Genomic DNA, 12,452 nt, shown 5'->3' on the forward strand with positions numbered 1-12,452 from the left:
GTTGAGCTTCGAGGGTCTTGCTAAAAAGCCCGTCCCTTGGGATTTGAACTCGTTCCTTATCGCAAATCCTGAACTACTGTAGTGAGCTAACACTCCCCCAAAATGTGCAAATAGTTTGGATCTTAACCTACTCCTTAAATGCTACTGATGCACCAAAGTCGGTGTCAATCACGCCAAAGTCTAGAGCCATCTGTCAGAGTTTGAACTCAAAATACAGTTCACGCTTCTCGTCCACCGATTATGTTCTAGGTTAAGTTGCAATTTTAGGGGGGAAAAAAACCCAACATGTTCTAGTTTCATAAGAATCCATTGGTTTTAAGGTTCCACCCAGGGTTCCTAAGATAAAAGAAAGAATCATTTAAGGCACAGGTACCCCGTTCTGGTCCTGGAGTATTTTAGTTCTGCACATTTTAGCACTTTCTGTACTTGCTCAAGTATACTGTAGGTAGATTATCACTAATTAAAGATTAAGATTATAACATTCTGCAGTTTAGAATGTTTAGCTCCAACCTGGGGTGGCCACCATGGGATGGGTAGCACATTTATTTATTTATTTTTTTATAGTTCTGAGGTTCCTCCAAGCTTCTTAGGTTAGATTAAAACATCGTGCTGTTTATCATACCTGGATTTATTATTATTATTTTTTTTAAAGACCACATATCTTCTTCTAGCCGGATGTTTGCTTTGCCTTTTCTGAAGGATGAAACTACGGTGCCGTAGCATCAAATTCTGCATTACTAATAACAAGTGTCCGTGTTTCAGCATGTTTGCCAGATAATGTCTGACAAGACCATGTAGGCTATTTTTTTTACTCCAGTTGCTCTAGAAACAAACCCTGACGTATTATTTCGTTTATATTCAAGTGCAGTCTGAGATGTTTTGTAATGAATTGGCAAGGTTTAAACTCCGATTGGATTCAATCGCCAATCCAATCTGGAAACTCTTATTTCTACATGGCGGTCTCCTGAACAAGTGCACACATGCCTTATACCAGTCCTAATTGCTTTGACGTGACAAAATCCTGGTACACCCACAGCAACATGTTGCGTAAATTCAATCCTTAAATAAGGATTGAATTAGAATAGACTAAAGCATCTTTTTTTTTTTTTTACAGGGGAGATGGCATCCTCTTGCATCCTCATCAATGAAAGCCTTGTTTAGATGTGTCCTTGTAAAAAAATTAAATATATAAAAGCACCAAACAAGTTGCCAGAAATCACATGATCATTGAGGAATGCATTGAAATGAATAGCACTTGTTCCACAAATTTCATATTAAACAATGACCTATTAGGTCTGGGGTGGCCAGTGGGGTGGTCAATGATGTATCAAAGCTGGCCACGTCACTCCACCCTTGTAAAGAAGGGCTCTTAGCTTTCTAAAGTGGTCATACTTGGAAGTAAAATATTTCTGGGCTGGCCCCAACCCCCCAGTACCACCCTATAACCTGTAGAAAAGTTGTGCTACCTTCCCAAAGGGGCTTCCCACTGTGAAGCCTTCTTAGCCTTTTAAAGGGGTTCTACTTGGAACCATTCCTGAATGGAAAACTGATATTTCAAGGCAGGCCACTGCTTCAAATTCGAATCGAACAACGACTTATTAGTTTTGGGAGATCACTGGGGTGGTCAATAAATGTTCAAGGCTGGTCATGGTCACCCAATGCCAGCCCATATCTCAAAAGCTATTGACAAACCAAAGAACCATTTCTCAAAGAGATTAGTTTAGTCATTCATTTATTTATTTACTCGTTTTTTTCAATTAAACCTCTTTTCAGATACGTCCGTGTAAGTGAATCCGGTGTATTCAGTCTGGCTTGCGAAATGAACTCATCTATAGAAGCAGGGTTAATCATTAGACGAGTGAGTTTCTGTGGCCAATCCAGAGGCCTTTGTGTTGGAAATGGCATTTTCTCTGAATGAGCATGAATGACGCTTGTTAGAGGACTTTGTAATTATCTTATGAGTGCTGTTGGGTTTGATCACTCAGGATAACACCAGTGTGTGTAGGATGTTCTGTGCCAAGAATGGGGACTTCACTGGATGTTTAAAGCAGATACGGAACCGCAAGGTTCTTTGGCCTTTCGTAACATTTATTCGAAGTTTTTCCTCGAACATACTTTCCACACATCCTACATCCTTTATTGCATTTTCCACCAGTTTTCCCAAAACATGCTAAAGACACATTGTCGAGGGCCCTACAGGAATGCTAACAAGACCACAATCTCTCATAAAAGTCTTTAACATCATCTACATGCATTTTGCCAATTTCGAAATCCACCATAGACGCTTTGTTTGGGTGGTCGCAGTTCCAGCATTCACATGAGACTTTTTTTTTTTATTTTATTTTTTATTTATTTATTTTTTATTTCTGAGAAAACGATAGACTGCTCCCTGCACAATAACTTTGAAAATTATAGATAAGTTATAAAACTGCTGAGTTAGCGGCCACTGCGGTCGCGTTCAGTGCCGGGCTGTTGAATTTCAAAAAAACACAAAAGCATATGGGAAAAAGTAATAATTCCTAAAGCAAATACTCTACGGTATGTGGAGCTGAAAACCTCAAAATGAAGAAAAGAAAGAAAGAAGAAGAAGAAAAAAAAAAGACTTCGAAGCAGGGACCTTAAATTCAATTTAAAAAAAAATAAAAATACTGAAATAGGGAATTTTTCCTCAGAACATCGAGCGTGTGATAAACGCTGATATTAAAGCTCGCCTCGGTTTTTTGAGAATAACCGTGAGAAACATTTCGAGGAAAAAAAAAAAAAAAAACACTCGGAGAATCCGGCACAGCTGGCGAAAAGGACACACGTGGGAAAACTTGCAGTTCCTGTTAAGTGATACTGCTCAGCACTGGTTTCAGAGGAGGGAAACTATGCAATGATGTCACATGAATGATCTCAGTGTAAACCATAATTGCATCCAAGTCTTCATATTTATTTGACACTCAGCATTTCCCCTACAGACATGTAGCATTTAAAAAAAAAAAAAAATTAATTAATTTTTTACTTCTGAGCATATGAATTAAGTATTGCTGCAGGAAATATATTCTGAAAGAAGTGAACACCGTGACATGCTTGACCAATGAGCTCGTTTCTTTCAGCTCGTGAGCAGATCCTTTCTTTCTCCACACAATGGTCTTTCAATCACTTTTTTTTTTCTCTCTACATTTTTCACATTCCAAATGCTTTTCTACTATAGGAAAAACCCTAACGTTGTCTTTACTTAAACAATCAAGTAATCAGGACTAAACATTACTTAAAATGTTGCGTTCTGAACCCATAAATCAAAAATCTAAGGTTGTTTCTGGAAGGAGTCTCCAGTGTCAGTGTAACAGTCATGTTTTTTTTTAAATGAATTAAAAGTTGCAATTGGCAAATTGTTGTGGTGTAATAGTAATAATAATAATAATAATAATAATAATAATAATAAAACACCTTACGACCTGCAGTAATTGTAAAATAATCAACTTTCCGACACTCATCATGGTTATAAGAGCAGAAGGGACATGAATCTGGCAACCTGTTACTGAGATAATGCTTACAACAGAAGTTTGTACCTGAACTACAACCTCAAACAGTGGGTAAACAGATTTCTCCTCAAAGCAAGGTTTCATCAGTACTTCCTGAACCGATCCGGCTCGAGGAAGACTGGGAAAGACCGACAGTGATGTGACCTTAAACCGGGCGTCGGATTTCATAAAATCGGATTTTGTGCCATCTATGACGAACCGTCATCAACATAAGATTGGAAAAATAAGCAGTTTGGCGCAGAGATTGACCACAGCAGAATACTACGACTGCTCCAAGGTCACAGCGGGACATCAAAACCAAGGCAAATACGACATCATCCACAGAATTGCGAAATTATAGAAGTGTCTCTTCATGCGTTTTTTTTTTCTTTTTTCTTTCCAATACGGATGGAATGTCACACGTGGCAGTTTAATCTTTACTGCTTTTAATAAATGGATGTGTGGCAGCCTTGAGGCATTCCTTTTATCACGTATTTAAAGGGCGTTTATTGTGCCGTGAATACGTCAGTTTAATTTAATGCAAAATTTTGTCGAGAATTTACTCGCAGTCTAGTTCAGCAGGCTAATAAATTATTCGGGGGGGGAAAATAATGAAAATTCATTTCGCTTCGCTCTTTTCAATGGAACGTCGGCTTGTAGCGTGTGGAATTAATTCAAACTCGGTATCGTGATCGTAAAATCTGAAGTGTGGGCGTGTCACAAAGGCTTCCTGTTTTTATTTGTTTGTTTGTTTGTTTGTTTCAATGAAAGAATTAGTTTTCTATTAGAAAAGTGGCCAGGTAATGTTTTCCCAATCGTAGCCGGTCCAGTTTCGTCGATATAGCCTCAGATTCTTGTTCTTGGCTGACAGGAGTGGAGCGATTCTGCTGCTCCACCTGCAATATTGAACATGTCGTGCATTCTGAGATGCTTTTCTGCTCAACGCGGCTGTAAAGAGTGGTTCTTTGAGTTAGCATCGCCTTCCTGTCAGCTCAAACCGGTCTGGATATTCTCCTCTCTCATCAACAAGACATTTCCACTGCTCACTGGATGATTTCTTTTTTTGTTTTACACACCGTTCTGTTGTGTTAAAATCCCAGGAGATCATTCTCACACCAGTCTGTCTGGCACCAACCACCATATCATGGTCAAAGTCATCGAGGTCATATTGAGCTCTTGGCCTGTATCTGCATGATTTCGCGTAGTGTGCTGCTTCCACTTGATTGACAGATTGGATAATTGCATGAATACGTAATAATTGCATGCCACTTTAATGACCATGCAGTGCTGGCTGTAGCTTTTTTTTTGATTAATTTATTTTTTGTGTGCGAGTATGTGTGTCACCCTTTTCAGGGTACTAGGGGTACTCATTAGGGTTCTACTCATCATTCTGGATGATAGGATTTGTAGATTTGTATGACATGGGTGAAACGTTTAAACAGAATTCATCTCTATTCAATTGATTTCTCATTGTGTAATATAACATGTTCTTATGGCCTTGAGCAGGTGATTTTTTATTTATTTATTTATTCAAATCAATTACATTTTATTTATACAATTTAATTAATACTGTTTTAATTTTACAACAAAATTTTATTTATTAGCATGGAAATCCAGATGCATTAATGAGAATTGAAAAATATATATTATATATATATATATATAAAATCTTATTATTATTATTATTAGTAGTAGTATTTAATATTATTTAAATTTTTTTAATGAGCATATTATGCCCTATGCAGATTATAAAATAGGTTAGGATTTATAAAAAAAAATTTGATCTGAAACACGTGTTGTGGGCAATCCTTCTCCCTTTCCCTCTGCCTAATGACCCTCTTTTTTTTTTTTTTTCCCTTCTCCAGTCATTTCTCGTGGTCACTCGGCGCCACAATAACACTGCTCTCCAAACGGCCCCCGCACTGTCTGAAAACACACACGCTAGATATTCTTAAATCTTCCCAGTAGCAGACTGAGCAGGTGTTCAACAGCTCGGCTGTTCTCCCGGGTCTCTTAAACATTCCTGTTTTCCTCATCCATTTTTAATGTGCTGTGTGTGCATGAGTTGTGGCACAGTTACCCATGTCAGACCGTACAAAGTAATAAACTAAACTAATGAAAATGCCATAACAGTCAGAGTTGGAGTGCTGGCTTTTTTCCACCAGGGTGGAAACATTTTTGACAAGGAACACTATCTGCCATCTGGAGCTTTCCATTTTAGTGGTTCACCACAGCAAGCACCTGTACTGTATAAAGAGCAGAAATAATCGAATGTTATTCTTCGATGATGAACAGTAAAAATTACGGACGGGATTAGTTCATGGTTCAGCTAATTCAGGTAGGGGTAAGGATATGTGCAGATGTTCTACAGAGAAAGGCTAGCAAGCCAGTGTGGTTGTGTGTGCGTGTGCATGGGCCGCACGGTGGCTTAGTTAGCACGTCCGCCTCACACCTCCAGGGTCGGGGGTTCGATTCCCACCGTGGCCCTGCGTGTGCGGAGATTGCATGTACTCCGGTTTCCTCCCCCAGTCCAAAGACATGCATGGTAGGCTGATTGGTGTGTCCAAAGTGTCCGTAGTGTATGAATGTGTGTGTGTGAATGTGTGTATTTGTGCCCTGCGATGGATTGGCACCCTGTCCAGGGTGTACCCCGCCTTGTGCCCGATGCTCCCTGGGATAGACTCCAGGTTCCCCCGTGACCCTCAAAAAGTAAGCGGTATAGAAGGATGGATGTATGTTTAAAAAACAGGCATATATCGATCAGCCATAACATTAAAACCACTGACAGGTGTTGTGAATAACATTGATTATTTCATAGACGGCAAGTAAACAGACAGCTCTTAAAGTTGATGTGTTGAAAGCAGGAAAAATGGACAAGCGTAATCATCGGCGTGACTTTAACGAGGGTCCAATTGTGATGGCTAGATGACTGGGTCAGAGCATCTCCAAGACGGCAGGTACCACCTGTGTAAACATTATTTGTTTGAGACCAAGTACACCCTTTTATGGCAGCGGTATTCCCTAACGGCAGTGGCATCTTTGAGCAGGATCATGTACATTGTTCAGGAACGGTTAGAGGAACATGACAAAGAGTTCAAGGTGCTGACTTCGCCTCCAAATTCCCCAGATCATAATCCAGACAATCGTGCATCTCTCTCCGGTTTGATCCTGAGCTTGAGGTACTGTCTATGTGGAGTTTTGAATATCCTCCCCAGGTTTGAGCGTGTTTCGTCAGGGTTCTCTGGTGCCCATGGGTCTGCCGTGAATGGTGTCTCTCAGCCAGAGAAGGTTAAGGGCTCTACCCGAGGATCCGACAGTTCAGCAAATAGGCAGTGCTGGGATTTGAACTCTTGACCTTGTGATCAGTAGCCCAGACCTGTAACCAACTCCAGGTTGGTTATCAATCACAGGTTCTAGCTGGGAAAACTCAGTCTGACAAGGAAGTACTACTTAGTATGGTTTTACATTGACCTGTATGCTTTCCTCCAGTGGGACAGTCATAGAACTCTTAAGGGTTCTAGATTGAACCTTTCTTGAGGGTCCCCTATCCACTATATACTGCACTGTTGTTTGAGTTTGGCCATAATGGATGTAATTCCAGAATTTCAGTTCGCTCATGAAAACCCACAATGCAGTAGGTTAGTACCAATGGTGTATCTTGGAAAAATGTTTCCTCAAGGGTTACGTTTTTTGGCTTCCTAAAATATATCCACTCGGAACATTCTCTGAAAGGAAAACCCTTTGTTGTAGGGTCTGGTACTGAACCAGGACTAGGGAACAAAGCAAAGAACCCATAGGGAATAGGAAGTAAAGTGAGGTTTTAGGATAGCGGTGGTGGTACAGTTCTTGTTCCTTGTCCCCATAATTTGCTTATAAAGGGATCTAGCACGAATGATATGACTATATACCTTCTTACTAAATAGTACACGTGAGTATAGGTGAGTATAGCATGGAGTATAGGTGGAGATAGCGATCAGTCATTTTAGATTCATCTCCTCATGTCGTTAGCTTTAGCATTTGAACTTAATGCTGCCTCCTGTTTTTCTTGGCTTGTCAACAGAAATATGATCTCATGAATGAAACGTCCACATGCTGATAGGCTGCTTTGAGTAGAAATGGAGCGAGTGACCTGTATCATTTTCATTAGTAGAAGAGTGATATGGATAATGATTATGATACTAGTAATATGATCATAACAATAACGGTGCAGTGCTAAATATATTTCCCTGATTAGATCATCATAATGTGGTCAGGCTATTTCACTCCATAATGACTGTAAAATTAGGGGAAGGGATATTTAGAAATGGAAATGTACACACTCGTTTGTATTTATCCGACACCTTGGACCGTGACCTCCCTACAGACTGTCATTTTCCCAGCATGCTCCCACCAAAGGGAATGACTGACTCTCCCAAACAGCGCTAGCTGACACGGTAACTAAGCAAAACAGAATTGTTTGGAATGACCTCATGGCGGTTTGGCCCAACCCAGCGTCCAAAAACGAGGGACGGAGAAACAAGCGTGCAAAACAAGTGTGCTCCCAAAAACAACGAGCGGGTATTAGCATGTTAGCATTAGCCCAGAGGGTTCACTAGGTCCATTTGGACTTGAGGGTATGAGGGAATATTTCATGCCAGTCGATTTGGAGGGAACCGTACCGCTTGCGGACTTCACGCCGGTGCAGTTGAGGTCATTTCGATCAGAAACTTCCGAAAACCGTGCCAGCGCTAGCTCTTGGCTTGGTAATAAAGAGCGTGTTAAGCTTGCCCATTAAAAGTTTTATTTGCTGCTTTGTTGCTGTTGGCAAGCTTGTGTTGTTGCAGGAATGAACAGCAGACTGGCGTTTATAGTGCTTGCTGATTGGGGCTTTAGCGAATGGCAAAAATGAAGAATTTATGATTAGCACCTTTTGTTTGACTGCTAAAGGTTTGTTAAATCTTAGCCAGGGGTTAGCATCGTGTTTGAGACGAGCTTTAATGGTGAGAATTGTAATGTCTGAGGTTGAGCGTGAACATTTTTCAAATATGAGATTATAGTTTGGCTCTCAAGTGTAGATGCTATGATTTGAGATATAATGGTTGTCATGGCAATTAATCGGCTAACTGTAGGCAAAATCAGTTCATAAAAAGCTAATCGTGCTAACGGAGCAGGTTGAACGCGTTCTGTAGACATATCAAACACTTTCTGAGACTCACTTAAAAAGCTGTATTGTACAAATAAACATCTCACCGTTTAGTATGGGACATGCTATCATTAGCTCGGTGAGAACATGACCCTGAATATCCCGGGAGTTTTTCTGAGCCATAAAAGTGCTACTGTAAAACCTTAACAAAATAAAAATAAAGAATGCGTTCGATAGATGTCTGCTAATGGCTAGTTGGGTGCTAATGTAACATTTTGAATCGAGAGTTCAACAGTGCTGTAACACTCTCGTGATAATGGTTTGAACTTTATTCAACTATACGGGTAGACAAAAAAAAACAAGCAATAAACATTTCCCCCATTATAAGCGCATGAATTTTCTTTAGCCTTAGCCTTTTCTGTTCACCGACTCCACCGTCACCCGTGTTAATTGCAATAATTATGTATAATTGTGTGGCAGTGCGGTATGAATTGTATTCTTTTTTTTGTTGTTGTTGTTGCAGTAAATACAGGCAGCCTGCCCACAGTTTGTCAATCAGTGCGAGTCTGTGAGATCTATCTCCACCCTGCTGAAAACCCAAAATGGCTTATAATTACATAGTAATACATTCATACACATTTCAGCTCTTTTTTTGGGTGCAAATATTAGTGTTTTGGATGGTGTGCTATAGAAGGAGTGGACTAAAATGCTAACATTTAAAGTCCTGTGCACGGATACTAACGTAACAGGATTCGAAAGGGAAACGGATATATGGTATACAGTATGTCCAGAGCATGCAATATAAGAAACCGGTGTATTGTCTCAGCAGATGTTCCGGCCATTGAAACTTTGAAGGAAAGATGAGATGGCCAGTGTGCGTGTAGTCTGGGTAAGGTTTTGTAATTAAACGTTTACACAGCCATTTTATTCTCAACTTTCTCACCACTGGATGTTGGTAAGTTCGAAAAGCTCCACCTCCGCTAACCCTCCGTGTAGTATGAAGGCTGTGTATATTTACAGATATGATTCCCAGGGGGAATATTTCCTAGAAAAGAAATTTTACTCTATGCAGTCTTTCTTTAAATCACAGAGGTAAAATAGAGGGCATTTAAAATGGCATCTTTTTGTTGTTTGCGGCACGTTTTAGCAATGTAACTGAATTGTAATTGTGACGTACAGGATGTTGGTATTATTACATGAATAGAAGTTATTCCTTAGCCGGTAAAATTGTTTCCAGCAATTAGAACATCAATATTTACATCAAAGTCGAGAACAAACTTTGTGGCGAATTTCGATTTGTTGATACCGAGTCCAAAAGGTACGTATCTCGGTATTTACATGGGGAAAGTTACAGGTATTCGGAGTTGGGTTGTATGTAGTTGATACCTCCAAGGTGGGCAGGTTTTTCTTGCAAGTCCAAAAAAACGCACAGTAATAAGCAGACCTAAGAAGATTTAAAATGTAATAAATGATCAAAGGAATAACACGATGATATAAAAATGAGAAGATGGCAAGCACCGAAATAAACATCTAATACGTTACATTTTTTCAATTCACTTTTATCTGTGTAGCGCTTTTAACAACGGACATTTTCTCAAAGCGGCTTTACAGAAACATATAAACACAGGAGACAGATTTTACGTGTGCGGATTTCTCCCTATTGAGCGAGCCGGTGGCGACGGTGGCGAGGAAAAACTCCCTAAGATGATACGAGGAAGAAACCTTGAGAGGAACCCGACTCTGAAGGGAACCCGTCCTCATCTGGATAGTGTGAGAGTAAAAGAAAGTTCATTATGGTTTTTATATGAAGTCTAAGTGTATGTTCGCGATATATATTGTTGCACTAATTATTAGATTAGTGACTGGAAATGTGTTTATTTGAAACGAAATAATGGCTGCCCCCCTCATTACTCTGCAAATCTTAAAACAGCACTTGATCCAGCACGTCATATTATTATTGTGGTTACATCAAACTCTCAGACAGTGATGCTGGGTTTTATACAGCTTTTGATATTGCATAAGAAATGGGCTTAAGGCTAAGGTCAGAATCGCATGTAACTGAGCCATGCGTTCGATTTAGGAAAACTCTGCCCCACATGTGTAACTCTTGCGTAGCTTCAGAATAGTACTCAAGTCTATAGTTATAATCTTTATATATATATATATATATATATATAGGCCTGAATACAGATGTGTGTGATTTCAGTATTAAATCCTCACTATGTGTGCATACCTTAACCCTGAACAGAAATATTTTACCATGGGTAGAATTATTTTAGAAATATCTTACCACGGGTATCTGCACTGACTTTGCAATATGGAAGCTGCTTTAAGTGTTTATTAGTATATAATGTAGATTTTCATATGACTTTAATCAAAAACGAAACTTGCCAAAACTGCTGTTGCTACAAATCTTGTGGGCCGGGGTGGGCCGGGTTGTTTTATTCAGTCAAGATCTCTAGAGACTTCTATATTTTTCATTTGGCATTTCACTGATCAACTGTGGTTACACAAGTCTGCCTACAAGGCCTAGGTGTTTAAATATAGCTGGTTGAAATGGCAAAAAAAAAAAAAAAAGGGAAAAAAAAAAAAAAAAAGGATTACTCACTGGGTCACGCGTTGGATTAACTTTTCAGCCTTCTCCATTCAGCAAAGTTAGTTATCGAGTTATTTTTCTTCAATCTCTCGCACACCCACAGGCTTTCCGACGGGCTTTTAGAGCGGCTTCACGACCTACAGAAATGAATAGCAAGGCCAAACAAACGATTGCGTAAGAGCATTAGCGGCTCCTGCGAGCACAGTGGGGACTGTCGGACTCCTACTTTGAAAAACGACTCCTACTTTAAAAAAAAAAAAAAAAAAAAGACTCGTCTTTTGTCAAAGCTTTTAATACGAGCGTATCATCGTTAGACGCTGCCTTAATGGACACTGGTGGTGTAACGCAGATACAAGTCATTTCGCATCAGCATGGCTGCAGTTTATGAGAAAAGTCGATATTTGCTCTAAGAAGTTTCTGCCGTTTGAAGCGTTCGCTTGCAGAGAAGGATGTCACATGCCATAGAAAGTTAAAATCCATTTCATTATAGCAGGGATGTTAAAGTAATCTACAGCTGACAAACGACACCAGAGAGCGAGCGAGCGAGCGAGAGAGAGAGGCAAAACTGAGATGCCAGACTTTCTGTTCATCCCATTAGAAACATGAATAACCAAATGGATGAGGTAATGGTTTCAATTACTGCCCTTTGGTGAGAAACGCGACATCCTGCTGAGAAAAGACAATCTACTCATCAGGGGTCTGTACGGCGCTCACTGTAGGGCATAACGACAGTCAATGAAACTCTTTAATAAAACTCGCTTTATGACAGCAAACTTCTGCGTTGTAGAGCACAATCATCCGTTAAAGCGTGAGTTGTCTATTAGGATCCTGTCACGTGTTTGAGAACTTTCTGAGTGCGGATTAAAGGATAAATGCAGTCATGATGGCTTATGTGAACGGTGTGAAATAGAAACAAGCAACGCGGCGCTGTTTAATTCATGCCTTAATTCCTAAAATCGAGGGCGTCATTCTACGATGTAGCCCTCATTCACGCGCCTTTACCGACGTCCCTTCTCCACTTCACTTGAGATGATGAAGATTAACCAGTCATGGGTGGCTGGAGAGACTGAGTCAACAAAATGAGCAGGAATTACCATCACGCAAAACAACAAAACAAAACAAAGACCAACGTTCAAACGGAGTTCATGAGACGTTTCCATATGATCAGCCTACTCTCGTTCGGTCTCAAAATGTTCAAGCAGCCCTGAATTCATGAGCTATAATGCAA

General features: G+C 40.0%; 1 long non-coding RNA gene across 1 annotated transcript in view; it reads right to left on the minus strand.

The window, feature by feature from the left end:
* LOC108260826 (uncharacterized) overlaps positions 1-11,898 on the minus strand; it is a 30,014-nt gene extending 18,116 nt beyond the window's left edge. The window contains exon 1 of the long non-coding RNA XR_001811259.3: positions 11,237-11,898. This is a non-coding gene — a long non-coding RNA (uncharacterized LOC108260826). The remainder of the gene's footprint in view (positions 1-11,236) is intronic.
* Between the last annotated feature and the right edge of the window lie 554 nt (positions 11,899-12,452).

The sequence above is a fragment of the Ictalurus punctatus genome, chromosome 29 (genome assembly GCF_001660625.3).
Source record: "Ictalurus punctatus breed USDA103 chromosome 29, Coco_2.0, whole genome shotgun sequence".
In the NCBI taxonomy this organism is placed as follows: Eukaryota; Metazoa; Chordata; class Actinopteri; order Siluriformes; family Ictaluridae; genus Ictalurus; species Ictalurus punctatus.